Genomic DNA, 16,882 nt, shown 5'->3' on the forward strand with positions numbered 1-16,882 from the left:
AAACTGTATCAATAACACAGATTTCTTTCAGCATTTCAGAAATCATCGTTCAAACTCATGAATTATAACAGGTATAATGACAATGTCTACAGACATAGAAACATGATCCCACATTTCTTGCTAGAAAATGATAAAATGTTTTATTTAGTTTCTAAATCAGCTATAAAATTGCTTTTTCTAGCTGATTTATAGCTAAACCAAATTTTTAGATTTGTTTTGGCCTTCCAGAAATCATCGCTCAAACTCATGAATTACAGCTTGTGTAATGACAGTGTCTACAGATATCGAAACAGAATACCACATTTCTCACTAGGAAAACGATAACTTTTTAAATTTAGTTAGTAAATCGGTTGTTAAAAGGTTTTTTACCTAAAAAATTTGAGAAAGGTTGGCCTTTTTTTTCTAACGTTGCAAGAAAATTGAAAGTCACATGATTCCTATAGAAATGAATGGTACAGAAAACTGTGACAATGTCACAATTTAAGGCCAAATAGTGAAATACATTTTTCAGGTGGACCGGTGTTTTTATTATTCAGTTTCTAATAAGGATGGGTTGGTCCACACAGAAAGGCCAGGGCCAGGGATCAAACCTGGAACCTTCTAGCTGTGAGGCATGAGTGCTAGTCACTCAGCCACCATGCCATCATCAGTCAGACTTTTTTTTTTCTCCCTATAAATAATGATTTTTACAATACAATGTGTGGAGTAAAAGAATGAAGTCAGGAACAGACTTCACAGACCTCTGACCCCCGCGGATCATTCTGTTATCATTTACACATTTGAAATCACAATATTCATCGAAAACAACGATAAAAGAAACAAGTGCTCTGACTTCTGAGTTAGAAAACTGTAATGTCCAGTCGGAGCTGACGTCACTAAATGTCATGACATCAAAGCGTTGCAGGCTGTGGGCTCCTGCTAGAACTAGAACAGAAAAGTTTTATACATTTAGACTAAAGTGATGACGAGAAGTGGACGAGCACCGACAGAAGTGAAACCAGGAGAATAAAGATGAGTCAAACATACTACACAAATCACTCTAAGTACAACTTCACTGAGACAAAAGCTCCATAAAAAATCCATGTTGAGTTGTATAATTATGTATTTCATTTGAATTAGATTTATTTTATTTATCCATTTCTTTTAGTTGATGTAAATAATTAGAGACAGTTTGAGTAAATCTCTTCAAATGTGATTATTTTAGATGAGTTCATAAAAAACTAAGTGGATGTAAATGAAAGTTTTTGTCCCCTGAAGCAGACTTGAAGCATCTCCTCATTCGACCACGTCTGCTCTGAGTCTGGGGTCACGACCTCTGATGGGGCATCTGGCTTTTTCTTCTACCCTCTAATCCCCCCATCCTCCCTGTTTCCTCTTCTGTTTCCTCTCTTCTGTTTCCTATCCCCTTCTCACCTTCCTTCTCTCCCTCTTCACTTTACCGTCTTACTCTCTCCTCACCTCCTTTGGTCCTTCTCTTCTTCTCTCTTTTCTTTCTCCTCTCTCCCCCGCTATCCTCCTCTCTCTCTCCTCCTGTTTCTTCTCTCTGCTCCCTTTTCTTCACCTCCCTCTTTCTGTATTTCTGTCTCTCCTCTCCCCATCTTACACCTTCTCTCCTCGCTTTTCTCTTCTCTTCTCTCTCCTGCTCCTCCTTCTCTCCCTTTCATCCCCTTCTCTCTCTCTCTGTCTCTGCTCTCCCCTCTTCTCTCCTCATTCTCTCTGTTCTCCTCTCCTCCTTCTCATTCTTCTCCTCCTGTCCTCCTCTCTTTCGGTCCCAGCTCTCCTCCCCTCTTCTCTGTTCCTTCTCTTCTCCCACTCCTCCTCCTCCTCTCTCTGTTTCTTCTCTTCTCCCCTCTTCTTTGTTCCTTCTCTTCTCCCCTTCTTCTTTCTCTGTTCCTTCTCCCCTCCTCCTCTTCTCCCTCCCTCACTCCTCCCCTCATCCCTTTCTATCTGTTATTTCTCTGTTCTCTCGTCAACTCCTCCTCTTTTCCTTCCTCCCTCCTCTCTTCCTCTTTTTCTGTCCCTCTCTCCTCCTCTCCTCCTCTCTCTGTCCCTCCTCTCATCCTCTGGTCTTCCTTCTCATGTAAAGTGTGAGTGTGTTGTCCAGAGTCAGTCGCATGTTTAAAGTTTCATTTACACTTCACCACATTACCACAGGAAAGAAACAAACAACAAAGCACGACACGACACAACATGGCACAACACGGCACGACACAACATGGCACAACACGGCACATCACAACATGGCACAACACGGCACGATACAACACAACACAGCACAACAAGGCACGACACGGCACGACGTGGCACAACACGGCACGACATGGCACAACACGGCACGACACGGCACGACACGGCACGACACGGCACAACACGACACGGCACGACACGGCACGACATGACCCGGCACGGCACGACATGACCTGACCCGGCTCGACACGGCACGACACAACACGGCACGAAACGGCACGACACAACATGGCACAACATGGCACGATACAACACGGCACGACACGGCACGATACAACACCACACGGGCAATGACACAACATGGCTCGACACGGCATGACACAACATGGCTCAACACGACACGACACGATACAACACAACATGACATGGCACAATACAACACAACATGGTACAACACGGCACGATACAACACAACATGGCATGATACAACACCACACGGCACGACACAACATGGCTCGACACGGCATGACACAACATGGCTCAACACGACACGACACGATACAACACAACATGACATGGCACAATACAACACAACATGGTACAACACAGCACGATACAACACAACATGGCATGACACGGCACGACACAACACGGCTCGACACGGCACGACACAACACGGCATGAAACGGCACGACACAACACGGGACGACATGGCACAACACGGCACAACATGGCACAACACGATACAACACAACATGATACAACACGGCACAACACAACATAGCTCGACACGGCACGACACAACACGGCACGAAACGGCACGACACGGCATGACACGACACAATACAGCACAACATGGCACAACACGGCACAATACAACACGGCACAACAAGGCACGGCACGACACGGTACGAAACGGCACGACACAACACGGGACGACATGGCACAATACAACACAACACGGCACAACATGGCACAACACGGCACGACACGGCACGACACAACATGACACGGCACAACACAACATGGCACAACACGGCACGAAACGGCACGTCACAACATGGCACAACACGGCACGAAACGGCACGTCACAACATGGCACAACACGGCACGATACAACACAACACGGCACGACATGGCACAACACGGCACGATACAACACGGCACGACATGGCACAACACGGCACGACATGGCACGACACGGCACGACATGACCTGACCCGGCACGACACGGCACGACATGACCCGGCACTGACACGGCACGACACAACACGGCACGAAACAACATGGCACAACACGGCACGATACAACACAACACGGCACGACATGGCACAACACGGCACGATACAACACAACAAGGCACAACACGGCACGACACAGCACGATACAACACCACACGGCACAACACGGCATGATACAACACCACACGGCACGACACAACATGGCTCGACACGGCACGACACAACATGGTTTGACACGGCACGACACGGCACGACAACATAGCTCGACACGGCACGACACAACACGATACAACACAACATGACACGGCACAATACAACACAACATGGCACAACACGGCACGATACAACACAACATGGCACAGCACAACACGGCACGACACAACATGGCACGACACAACACAGCATGAAACGACACAACAGGGGACGACATGGCACAACACGGCACAATACAACACGACGCGGCACAACATGGCACAACACGATACAACACAGCACGTTACAACACGGCACAACACAACATAGCTCGACACGGCATGGCACGACACGACACGATACAACACAACACAACATGGCACGACACAACACGGCACGAAACGACACGACACGATACAACACGACACGATACAACACGACACAGCACAATACAACACAACATGGCACAACACGGCACGATACAACACAGCACAACAAGGCACGACACGGAACAACACGACAGGGGACGACATGGCACAACACGGCACAACATGGCACAACACGGCACGACACAACATGACACGGCACAACACGGTACAACACGACACGACACGGCACAACACGACACAACACGGCACGATACAACGCAACATGATATAACACAACACGGCATGACATGACACAACACGGCACAACATGACACAACATGGCACAACACGGCACGATACAACACAACACGGCACGACACGGCACAACATGACCTGACCCGGCACAACACAACATGGCACAACACGGCACGACACAGCACGACACAACACGGCACAACATGACCTGACCCGGCACAACACAACATGGCACACCACGACGCGGCATGACACAACATGACACGGCACAACACGGCACAACATGACACGACACGGCACGACACGACACACCACGGCACGACACAACATGGCACAACACAACACGGCACGACATGGCACAACACAGCACGATACAACACGACACAACACGGCATAATACAACACAACACGGCATGACACAACATGGCCCGACAGGGCACGACACAACATAGCTCGGCACGACACGGCACGACACGACACGATACAACACAACACGATACAACACAACACAATACAACACAACATGGCACGATACAACACGAAACGATACAACACAACACGGCATGATACAACACGATACGGCACAACACGGCACGATACAACACGGCACGATACAACACGGCACGATACAACACAGCACGACACAACACGGCACGATACAACTCAACACAGCACAACACGGTACAACACCACACAATACAACACGACACAACACAATACGCCACAACACAGCATGATACAACACGGCACAACACGGCACGATACAACACGACACAACACGACACAACACGGCACGATACAACACGGCATGACACAGCACGACAAAACACAATACGACACAACACGACACAACATGACACGGCACAACACGACATGACACGACACAACAAAGCACAACTTTTGCTTTTGAGGAGCCACGATGGACGAGTGTGACTGAAATGTTTGTTACTGCTCGAGTGAACACTTTGCAAGCTGCAAGAATTTGAATGTACAGTTTTTTCTGCAGACTGAACAAATCAGACAAAGAAATAATAATGTCACACAAATTTGAGATTCAGTGCAATAAGAAATCAGTCCAACATGTGGAGACACTGGTGTGGTTGTCTTTTAAAAACATGAATGTTTATTGTTTTGTATTGTCACTGTCCTTGTCTGTTTTTTTAAATGGACCATGAGTCTGGAATAAAGATGATGATGATTATGATGACAACATGACACGACACAACACGGCACAACCATCTACACAAAAAGTGACTCAAAACGTCACAATCACATGGATTTAGTCACATTTGGAAAACACAACACAATATTTGGACACACACTGTTTTAAAAGACAAACATGAGACCTGCAGATGCCACACAACAGAAACACTCCACTAAACGCACTGAGACAAGACAACAAGCTTCAAGTCATGTTCTAATGTTGTTTCCTCTTCACAGACTGACCTGGAGTTGTTCTTTTGTTTCATTCACACGTTTGTTCAGTAGAGATCGGCAATTCCAGGATTGAAATCATCCAAATGATTCTAATGAAGAGGAAGCTGTGTGGAGTTTCAGTCTAAATGTGCAGGTTTGTGTGTCAAACGTGTGAATGAAACAAAACACAACTCCAGGTCTGTTTGTGATGAGGAACCATTAGAACTTTTATTAGAAAATTGCATAATATGAGCATGTGAATAACATTCATTTCATATTTATTGCTGCTACAGTAAAAGTGCAGAGTGTTGTGTTTTTTGTCCTTGGACGATGCTCGCTCCTCTGTTTTATGACACAAACTGATTCAAAGTAAAAGTATCAGCTAAAGAGAACATTTAGAAATGCACACTATAAAAGCTTTGGTTAGATCAGACCTGAGCATGGTCCAGCTCCAGGGCCACACACGGCTCTTTGTTTCACTCTGACAGGGCTCTTTAAGCTCATTTGGAATTACAAAATAAACATATTTTATCATTTGACCTCATGCACGGACTAAAGCTGCGTCGCTTTTATTTTAGGTGTTTTTCAAATTATTTTTTCTTTATATGACAGCCTCACATTCTCATTGCTTAGTCAGAACATAAACTCTTCCCAGTCTGAGCTGCTCATCAAAACAAAGATATTTACTGCTTTTTATAAAGAAATATGATGCAGAAGTGAGTTAAGCATTTTGGCCTCCACAATATTTGCTGTTTCTCATGTGAAAAAAGAATTGCAGAACTCTGGTTTAGACTCTCAGACTTTCACAAACTCTCTGATAGACTCTTGTAGACTCTCCCTCTGCCAGACGCTTGTAGACTCTGATGTTTGTTGTCCGTGTGTCACCCTGACACTGTCATTAAAGATGCTGTAGAACAGGGGTCGGCAACCCGCGGCTCCAGAGCCGCATGCGGCTCTTTAGCACTCCCCTAGTGGCTCCCTGGAGCTTTTTCAAAAATGAGTGAAAATGGAAAAGGAATGATTTTTTGGTTGTTGTTTTAATCTGGTTTCTTTAGGGGTAAAATCCTCGTTCATCTCTGGTCATGGATCTGATCCATCAGCTGTGTGCAAATGCAAACACATGAAAAGTGTTTCAGCAGAACAGATGAACTGAAGTGGGGGTGGTGTCCGGTGCCTCCACCTGAGAAGAACTTTCCCCGATAAAAAAAAAAAAAAAAAAAAAAAAACATGTGCGAAGATGGACCGCTCAGAACAACATATAACGATCCAAATGGGATTCACACTTCTGTCTGGATGCTTTGCACCACCTCGGAACCAGCCGCGGTCGAGCTCAGAGGACCAGAGCAGCCCGGACCTGTGGTCCCGCACGGAACCAGAGCACAGATGACGGTGCTGAAGCACTCGGACCCAGTCCTTTGCGCACTCGTCTTGCTCGCTCTCGTCTGGAACCAGGACATGGAGGACAAAGCCTCCGGACAATCTGACCAACACTGGACCCACAGCCCCGTCTTGAGGGGCTGCGTGCTGACTGCTCCCGTGTGTTTTTAGCGCTGCTGCAGAGCTCAGAGCTTCTGCTCCGGGCTGATGTTGCGTACAAAGTTCTCCATGTTGCTGTTTTCTGAGTGCTCTTGCATGATTACAAGAAATGCTGCTCTGAATACTTCCATCATCATCGTCAAAGCAACAGGTAAACATCGGTCGCACTTTCAATGCGTCAGCTCCTAAAACTCCGTTTATCTCAGTTTACACGCAAACGTGAAACCGGAGTTTTCCAAAATCTCCACTCTAGCCGGAGTTTTTAGAAAGATTCGTTTTCAGAGACAAATTCACCGTTTGCATGTAAACGATGTGAAGAAACAAAGGGAAATGTCTCAGTTTTTAAAAATACCTGTGTACGTGTAAACGGGGCCTAAATGACAAAGGAATAAACACTAACCACCTGATTTCAGTGGCTACAGACGCTGCACCGAGTATGAGAGGGTCACAAAAGGGGTTTGTGTATCATGAATGCTAATTTTGTATTTGTAGCCGACTTAGTCATTTTAATAGTCGGCTTATACAGCTAATACACTGACAGACTATGTTGCCTTCATATTAAGCTTATATAAGGCTTTTCATTTTTTGCGGCTCTAGGCAGGTGTGTTTTTTGTTTTTTGGGCCAATATGGCTCTTTGAACATTTTGGGTTGCCAAGACAATCTCTGTGCACCATTTTCTTTTTTTTTTTCTTTCAGAAATCAACAGGCACTTTAATGCCATACTGAGGAACATTCCAGGCAGAGCAGTAACATTTCTTGGAGATGAGCAGAAGGCACAGATGTCAAGTGAGAACATTTGAGGAGAGAATGACGAGGGTTTAGAACTGTCCACAAAGCAAAGGAGGAATCTAGTATAAAATACATTTAAGTACTTTTTTTCTTTGTTACATAATTCCATACAGTGTGCTTCATATTGATACTTTGCTGAGGGTGTTCTGCATGGATGTCTATGGTGGAATATTTATTAGTTACCATGGTGATAGAGCATGCACATTGTACACTCTGAAAAGTTTTTTGATTTAAACTTTTAAGAAATTTTAACTCTTAAGAAAAATGGACGTAAATGTCACATTTTCAGGAGTTTGTGATGAGTGTGAGCGTTATGGTCCTGTTTAAGAGTTTGATTTTCAACCAAAAGGAGAGAGTGACTAACTGAAGAACTGTTGGTTAATGCGAGCGAGCTTGTGAGTGTAATGTCATTTGAGAGGAACTGATCATCTGTTGTAGTTTTTGTTAAATCCTCTCTTATTGGTCAGATTAAATAAAGAATAAAGCTCAGATTAAAGTCTAAGAGAGTTCAGACAGAGCATGCCTACAGTTAGCATCACACCACAGGGAACACTGATGACGTCAGCTGTAAAGTACCAATATGACCTTTCTTCAGTACGTATGTGAAACACAGAGAAACAGAATGAGAGGGCTGCTTGTGTGCATGAGGCAGGGTCCTGCACAGGTCCATTTTTGGAGACTCACACCCACCCGCACCTGCTCAGTACAGCACCACACCTGCCCGCTAACCCGTGATTTTGTCAAAGTTAAACATGCACCCGCCCGGACCTGTTAACCCCCTGCTATCACACACAAGTTAAAAACATTCTAACTTCAAGATTTACAATTCAAGACTTCAAGAATTATAATCACGAAATGAAAAGGTTACGCTTTCTTCAGTACAAACACGAATTCAACAAACGCGACTTGAGTGTCAAAAATACATCATCACTTCACTGGCATCATTTATTGAGCAGAAGAAACACCACGGACTGAACCCCGACTGAACCAGGACTAACCCAAAACTAACCCAGGACTGAACCAGGACAACCCAGGACTAATCTAGGACTGATTCCAGGACTGAAGCAGGACTGAACTAGGACTAAACCAGGACTAAACCAGAACTGAACCAGGACTCACTGTCGGGATGGGCTTGGAGGTGCACCCATGTTGACTATCGGATGACCGCAGGCGAAAGGACCAGCCAGAGCGCAGTCGTCACCCAATCGCGCTTTGCAGACACCTTTCTCCATGGGCTCGGGGTTCTCCCTCTCTCAAGTCTAAGATTAGTCCTGGTTTAGTTCTGGTTTAGTCCTGACCCGCTGTGCAATCACTACCCACCTGCATACCCATCTATATAATTCCAGAGTGTTAAAACCCGCCCGTTTCAGCAAATATTTGCCCGCAGGTACTTGACCAGGACTCTGACATGAGGCTTTTTGGATTTTACACTTTCAGATTTGTGTTTGTTAAACAGAAGACACTGATTCCTTTTATATCTATTTTTACATCCAAAATCAAATTGAACGTGCTGAGTTTTGTTGTTTTGTCCCATTTTGAGGAGGAGCAAGTCCTTCTAATTTATTTCCGCTGTCATCCATGCGCCTCCTCCCCCTCCTGTAGCTATGGTCCTGCCTAACCTCATCACCTGTCACTCGCTCTCTATCAGGCACTTAGGCTCTTTGTCTCTCCTCCTCCTCCTCCACCTCTTTGTCGTCATCCCCCTCTGTCCATTACCTCAGCAGCTGCCCGTGGAAAAGTCCCAGTCTAATTCACTTATCGATTGAAAGCGCAGGAGCTTCTCGTGTTTCCAGGCTTTGTAGGGACATTACACAGACTTCCATTCATTTCCTGGGGACTGAGCCCAAGTTCAAACATAGTCACTACTTCATACTTCAACTTTATACTTGGTCCTGGTCAAGCAGAAGTAAACATCAAGGCCAAAAATTCAAGTGAATGCATCTGATATAAAAATGTATTGAACAGATACATATGTACTCTAGTTTATGAAACTGTTGACCTTTTTTCTGTACCATTTTTGGTTCTAAAGTTCCATCCGTTTTAAACAGACCATGTATGAAACATGGAACAAAAATTATTTCCCAAATTTCAAAGATCTGCAAATCATGTAAATAAATGGATGTATTTAATCATATCTTGTGTTATTCCATCTTTGAACTGTTGATGTAGGTACAGGATTTTTTTTTTAAAAAGTATTTAAAATGATAAAATTTGCTTGGAAGGACTGACATATTTTATAGAAATAGTTTCCATTCATTTTGAAGTAATATTAAAATAGAAAAAGAAAAAAGTTGACAAATGATGTAAAATCCTGCACCTTCTACTTGTTTGCACAATTTTCCCTCTGTTACTTTTCCCTCCGTTACCATGACCTTTCTTAATAAAAAATCTCATGACTCAAAAAGTAAGAGGTTTTTCATCCTAATCTTATATCATATGGTAGAAAACTATATGAAGCAAATATTCAAACCAGTTTGTTAAGGATATGGAAGTGAGAACCACTAGTTATCACTGTTTGGATTTATTGCCCAAAAAGTGCTGCATATTTCATTCCCTCCGTTACCGACATGAGTTTTAAAATTTTTTGTCAACAACTTGAAAGAATATTACAGGTTTAACTTGACCCTGTTGGAGTGTAACTCTTTCCTACATTCTAATACTTTACTTATTTCAATAGTCCCTCTAGTTTCTGAATAAGAGACATTTGAATGTCAAAAATCTGCCCCTGTTTCCCTCTGTTACCACTTGACCGGACCCACTTCAGTCTTCAGTCAGAGTGATGATTTTAAAAAAGAGTATAAAGCGTTATGTTTTAAAGATATCAAGCTCTGGATTGAATGAATTATGCATTAAATTTAGTTTGTTTTAATTTATATTTTGTCTCTTATATTTACAGTAAGTCATAAGTGAAAATGTAAATGCAAACTTGGTCTTCATACGCTGCTTTTCTTTCTTGGAATTGTGTCACTGTTTAAAAGGATTTGGCGTTGTAAGTACTTTTACTTCAGCCTAAACCTTTTGGTTGTGATCCATGAGGTTGGAGTCTGTTTTGTTTCTGAAGTGCTGCAAAATGACTAAACTAAACTAAACCTATTAACTGCGACTGAGGCTCTACCACTTTTTTCCCCACGTGTTTGAGTAAAATGAATCCTGCTCCAGTGCAGATAATAATTGAATACAGTGGTCCCTCGTTTATCACAGTGGTTATGTTCTAAAAATAACCCACAACAGGTGAAATCCGCAAAGTAGTCAGCTTTATTATTTACAATTCTTCTATCGGTTTTAAGGCTGTAAAAACCCTCAGCACACACTTTATACACTTTTCTCACACAACCAACCTTTTTGCATCCTTCTTAAAACTTATTATAGCTGTCGTCCTTTTGTTATTTTCCTCATTTATGTAACGAAATGTAGATTCATTTATTCCATAATGGAACCTTACAGCAGCATAACTTCTCCCTTCCTTCAGTGTGTTCAGAAGTCCAACTTTTTGTGCGATGTTTACACCTTCCTCTGTCTTTTGGGTGCGAGTGCAGGAGCTTTTGTCGGTGCAGAAAGTTTCGTCGACATTGTGGGTTTTGTCGGGGAGAAAACTCACAAACATACAGCACTTCAGAACTGATACAGATCCAACATTTATGTAAATTTGTCAAACTGAACACATTCTGTAGTGAACAGGAGACACGGCACAGAGGAGATTGATGGACAATGGTCTACAGCAGGGGTGGGCAAACTACGGTCCTTTAATCTTCTTAATCCAGCCCACCAAACTTTAAGAACAATAATAATAATAATTTTCAGTGTTTTTCAAAGTAATTTCAATAAATAGTAAATACCGTGGGACTTGAACAACAGATATTTTGTTGTGATGCTTTGTAAAGATTTTCATTTATGGGACATTTCAATAACATGGGACATATTTTCTTCATATCTCATGTTATTTTTTTCTCTTATGAGGTGGATTACCAAAACACTCCGTCCATCTGCTCCTGGTCTGGGCCTTTCATCAAATTTTAGAACCCTTTGTGGCCCACGAGTCGAAAAGTTTGCTCACCCCTGGTCTACAGCCAATCAGGACACACAATGCATGTTCATACTACCACTTCAGGACACCACAAGGTAGAAGAGAGCATTGTGATCTTTGAGTGAATAAAACAAAACACAACTCCAGGTCTATCTTCAAGGAGGCAACAACATTATAACATGACTTAAAGCTGGGGTTTCCAAACTTTTTCCCCGGGTGAGCTACCTTTACAAAACAAAAATTCCAGAGGGTAGCAGGAAATAAAGTTATTATTTTTTAATTAATTAATTATTCATTGCATTTATACAGCACCTTTCAAGATACCCAAAGTGCTTTACAGTTTATTATTCATTCACTCCACACTTGATGGTGGCAGGGGGAGAAACACAATGCATGTTCATACGCTATATATAAAAAAAAATAAAAATTTTAGCCACAGCTGCCCTGGGACACACTAATGGATGTGAGGATGCCAGTCTGCGCCATCTTTCCCTCCGACCACCACCATCAGTCACACACACACACACAACACACACACACAACACACACACTTTCATACTGGGCAATGTGGCTTAAGTGTCTTGCCTAAGGACACAACAACATTCTGAGCTCCTGAGTTGTGAGGAGATCAGGCTTTGACGAGGAGCTTCGATTTATCTCTTGACGTCAAAATAAGTCCACCGCTTAAAAAGTCTGGTACAAAACTCCTCTGTTGTCTCTGAAAGTTGTGTAGTGATTTATGAGGATGCGCCGAATGCAAAATGTAAGTGAGGAAGAACTTTGGACCACTGCAGACTTTATACAATGAACTACTTCTGTTTTTCATGTTTTTAACTCGGTAAAAATCAGGCACAATAAAACAGCCTTTCCAAATGCATCTGTCATTGTGGCAGTACAATGGATCTTATGCACATTTGAATAAATATCCTCGTATACACACACAGACAAATCACAGGCAGTTTCACCGGAGAGAAACAATGTGACAAACACATTAGAGCAGATGTAAGCTGCAAACACACGGGGACTGCACTGTAAAAACAACTACAACACCACAGTATATGTGTCTAGGAGTTACTGTGTGCCTGTCCGACTGCAGATTTGTTGAGCTTGTGTCTGTTATATAGTGTCATGGTTAACATTTTATAATTAAAAGAAACAGAAAACGCACGCCAAAATTCTTGTAGAGGTCCAAATGCAAGGAGCAGCCAGACAAAAGTGAAAAAATGCATAGCACACTCAGATGACCGATGTCCAAAAGCTTATTTATTTTCAAAAGAACATTTCGGCAAAAACAGCCTTCATCAGATATTTTTCTTGCTTTGGACCACAGCACACAAAATAGTTGCCAGCCCAGGTCAATGAATGGGAGGTCCCAAAGTGAGGTCACCCAGTGAGTTCAGCCAATTCTACAACAAGAAAAAACTGTTTAGATATTTACATTAAAAAACATTTTACAAAATACAGAAATAGTTTAAGTCTATCACAGAAAAAACATCTTAGATCAGAAGTGTAGAAAAGAGCCATAGCAATTCTTAAGTGAGGTACAGTCAGGTAAACCATTATTTATTTATGAGTGAACAAAGGCATTTAATTAATCAAATTTGAGTTATTAGGGATAAAACATGTAATTCAGAAATCCCTTGGTTAGCTTCTTTGAAAGGGGTGGAGAGATACTGGTGGCTCCCGAACCACAGGTTAGAGACCCCTTGCTTAAAGGTTGTACTGAGGCCTTGAAATAATGATAAAAAAAAAAAAGAAAATCCATGAACTGTGGACATGGTGGGGCCAGATAAACATTAGTTACAATGTTTACAATAGATAACAGGGTAGCTTCGTTATCTATTGGCTGTTTGGTTGTCAATCCCTACGTTTCTAGAGTAACTGACTCGGATTACGTGGTTTACGTTCGCCTCTCACACATTCTACAGGTGCAAGACGCCATTTATTCAACCAATATGGCGGTTCTTAGCAACTCTTTTGAACTGTAGCTTTATCTCAGTTTGTACAAAGTTTGTTGCGATGGCGACAAGAATCCACGACCAGTTCCTCGCAAAAAGAAAGTCTCTTTCTGAGGTCACTGAAAGAAGAAGAGAAATAGAAAAGGAGAGAAGCCAAACTAAGGCTACGTTTACAATGAAACGAATCCGTGTATCACCGTATCACTGTGTCGGAAACGATCTGCCTCCAGACATGTCATTTCTGCGTCCGCAAGCCTTCCCTATCCACACAGCTTTTAACATTTGTTTACATTTTACAGAAACGCTCAAATGCTAAACGCTAAAATAAAACTAAACGCTCACTATTGTGCTGCTGATGCGGTTCAGCTTCTGTTGGACTAAAGGACACGACTCAGTGGAATATGAGTGTTCTCTCTGTGACAGAGGGGTGTTCTGCTGATGGTGAGTCTGTTCTGTGTTTGTGTCACGTTGGAGATGGTTCATGTTAAACTCTTCAGAGATTATACGTCTGCAGGTTGTACACACAGACACACGTTTATATGAATGGACATATATTCTTGCCTCTTTGCATTTTGGTGGTGAATTACACCTACATCAGTGTATCAGTGTTTTCAGGCATCCACACAGTGCCCGATCAGATCTGTACTCAGATAAATTCGTGGGAGCTGGAGGCACCATCTCTGGAGCCATTTTCCATCGGATTAGTGTGGACGAACACTGCATCCACAACGAAAACGACTTGAATACATACTAGTGTGGATTCTTGGAGATTCCTTCCAGCAATGGCGCGACTGAAGCAGACGAAGGGTCTAAAGCAGGGGTGCTCAATACGTCGATCGCTATCTACCAGTCGATCGCCAAGGTCGTGTGGGTAGATCGCCGTGTCTCGTCTCGGACTCGCGTTTGGACTCGGTCTTGTCTCTCACTTGAGGTCCGACACTCAACAAGTGTGATCATATTTCATTCCGGCCGCTGCTGTTGGTAATAAACTTGTAGCGGGGTGCTGGAGCGTGTGGGGCGTCTCAGTGCAGCCTGTGCGCTCATTTGAAACCCGCGGAGACTCTACGGCGCATCACAAACACACACGCTCCCTACGCACGGCTCGTCTGCGACAGCGTGTGCCCTCGTGTACCAGCGTGCATCACAGGGCAGGTTCAACTTCCTAAACATCCTACCTGTTCATCTGCCTCACGTCAGCACGCCGCCCCTCGCCTTTTCACGCTCTCGCTCCTTCCTGCGTACGGCGAACACAAGCCCCTCCCACAGTGTGGCTGATTAGAAGAGCAAGATGAAACCTGAAGCAAAAACCAGTCTAAATTTGTGTTCCAGTGTTGGCACAAAGCAGGTCTACAGCATAGAGCGGATCTACAGAACAGACCTACTGCCACATTTGGCTGAAGTTTGTCTAACAAAAGTGCACAAATGCATCTGTGTTTGTCACGATGTGCGTTTGGTTTGGTAAATGTGCAGAGGCTGGTAAATATCACTGCAAAACCAGAAAAGAATGCAACTTCAATTTGGAACTTTAAAATACAGGTTTAAAAATCTTCCTTCACTTTTTTCACAGTTTTGTGTAAAGTGCCAGAGGAAGTTCTCTTAAAGAAGAGGTTCTCAAACTGTGGGTGAGGGTCCAAAAAAGGGGCACAGAGTGTTTCAGTGCAGTTTGCTTGGCTTTGTATTAGGCTGATCATTTTGACTTGGTCATTTTGTAAGTAGCTCGCACGCTGAAAAAGTGTGAGCACCCCTGGTTTAAAGACTGACGCACTGGTCACTAAATCACTTCTGGACAGGAAACTTCAAGAGGAATTCGTTCAGCAATTCGTTCACTCGCAGCGGCTGTAAACAAATGTGATTTCAGCGTAAGGATGAGGCAGGAGGAGGAGTTTCTACTTAAAGAGCTGTAGAGGAGGGGGGTGAAAAAGCACAAACAGTGGCTGTATTTCAACCTTTTATGACATTATTGTAACATATTACAACCTTTAAAGCGCGCATGAATTCCATTTGTGCTGTAGGAGCTGTAGCTAACAGTTGTCGCTCATCACATTTTCCCGTGCTCAGCGTAGGATCCGTAGTGACAGATGTAAACATTCTGAAACACTGTGTTGTGTTTAAACTGCAGTGTTCAGTCTCACACAGCGCACAGATGTGGAGACAATAAGACAATAAACCCCCGGCGCGAGGAGGAGGAGGAGGTGGAGCTAGCATCGCCGTAGCACCGTCATAACGTCCGCACGCTAATCTGACACGGCGGCCGTGTTTGTGTGCATCAAAACAAACACAATAAAGTCAAACACACAACACAAATAAAGGAGCGGAGCCAGTGTTTGAACAGGCGTGTGCAGGGAGGAGGGGCTCGCGGGAATCACACGGGAATTATGGGAGAATAAATACATGAGTTAAAGGCAAGGTGGGTAAAAGCATCGAAAATCAATACTAAAGATAATATTGAAAAAAGGTCAGTTTTAGTATGATGAATATGATGATGAGTATGATTTTTTTATTCTGAATTAAATAATTCTCAATTAAAATATTCTCTTTCAAGTTTACATGGAAATAATAATTCCGAATTGAGGTTTACATGGAAAACTTGTTATCATCTTTATTATCTTTATTTAATTCCGCTCAGCGTCTGGAGGTGGAGAAGGGTTCTGACTGGACAGAGACACCAACGTATTTACGTCGACCGGGAGAAAACACACACTTCAGCTGCTACCGGCTTTTCTGTCATCTCAGTTTGTCGTTACACCACGGACACAAACATGATCCAAACTTTTTCTGCAGTGGTTTTGATGATAGTTGTGCTGCAGGTGGAGAATTCTCTCATCACGCTTTACGTCTGTCAGCTGAGGAGGAGAAGGGAAGAGTGACGGAGAAGGAGGAAGAAAACAAACTGTGTGTGAGGCTGCTCTACCTCA

The sequence above is a fragment of the Boleophthalmus pectinirostris genome, unplaced genomic scaffold (genome assembly GCF_026225935.1).
Source record: "Boleophthalmus pectinirostris isolate CB_2022bp ecotype Guang Dong unplaced genomic scaffold, ASM2622593v1 HiC_scaffold_2823, whole genome shotgun sequence".
Classification (NCBI taxonomy): domain Eukaryota; kingdom Metazoa; phylum Chordata; class Actinopteri; order Gobiiformes; family Gobiidae; genus Boleophthalmus; species Boleophthalmus pectinirostris.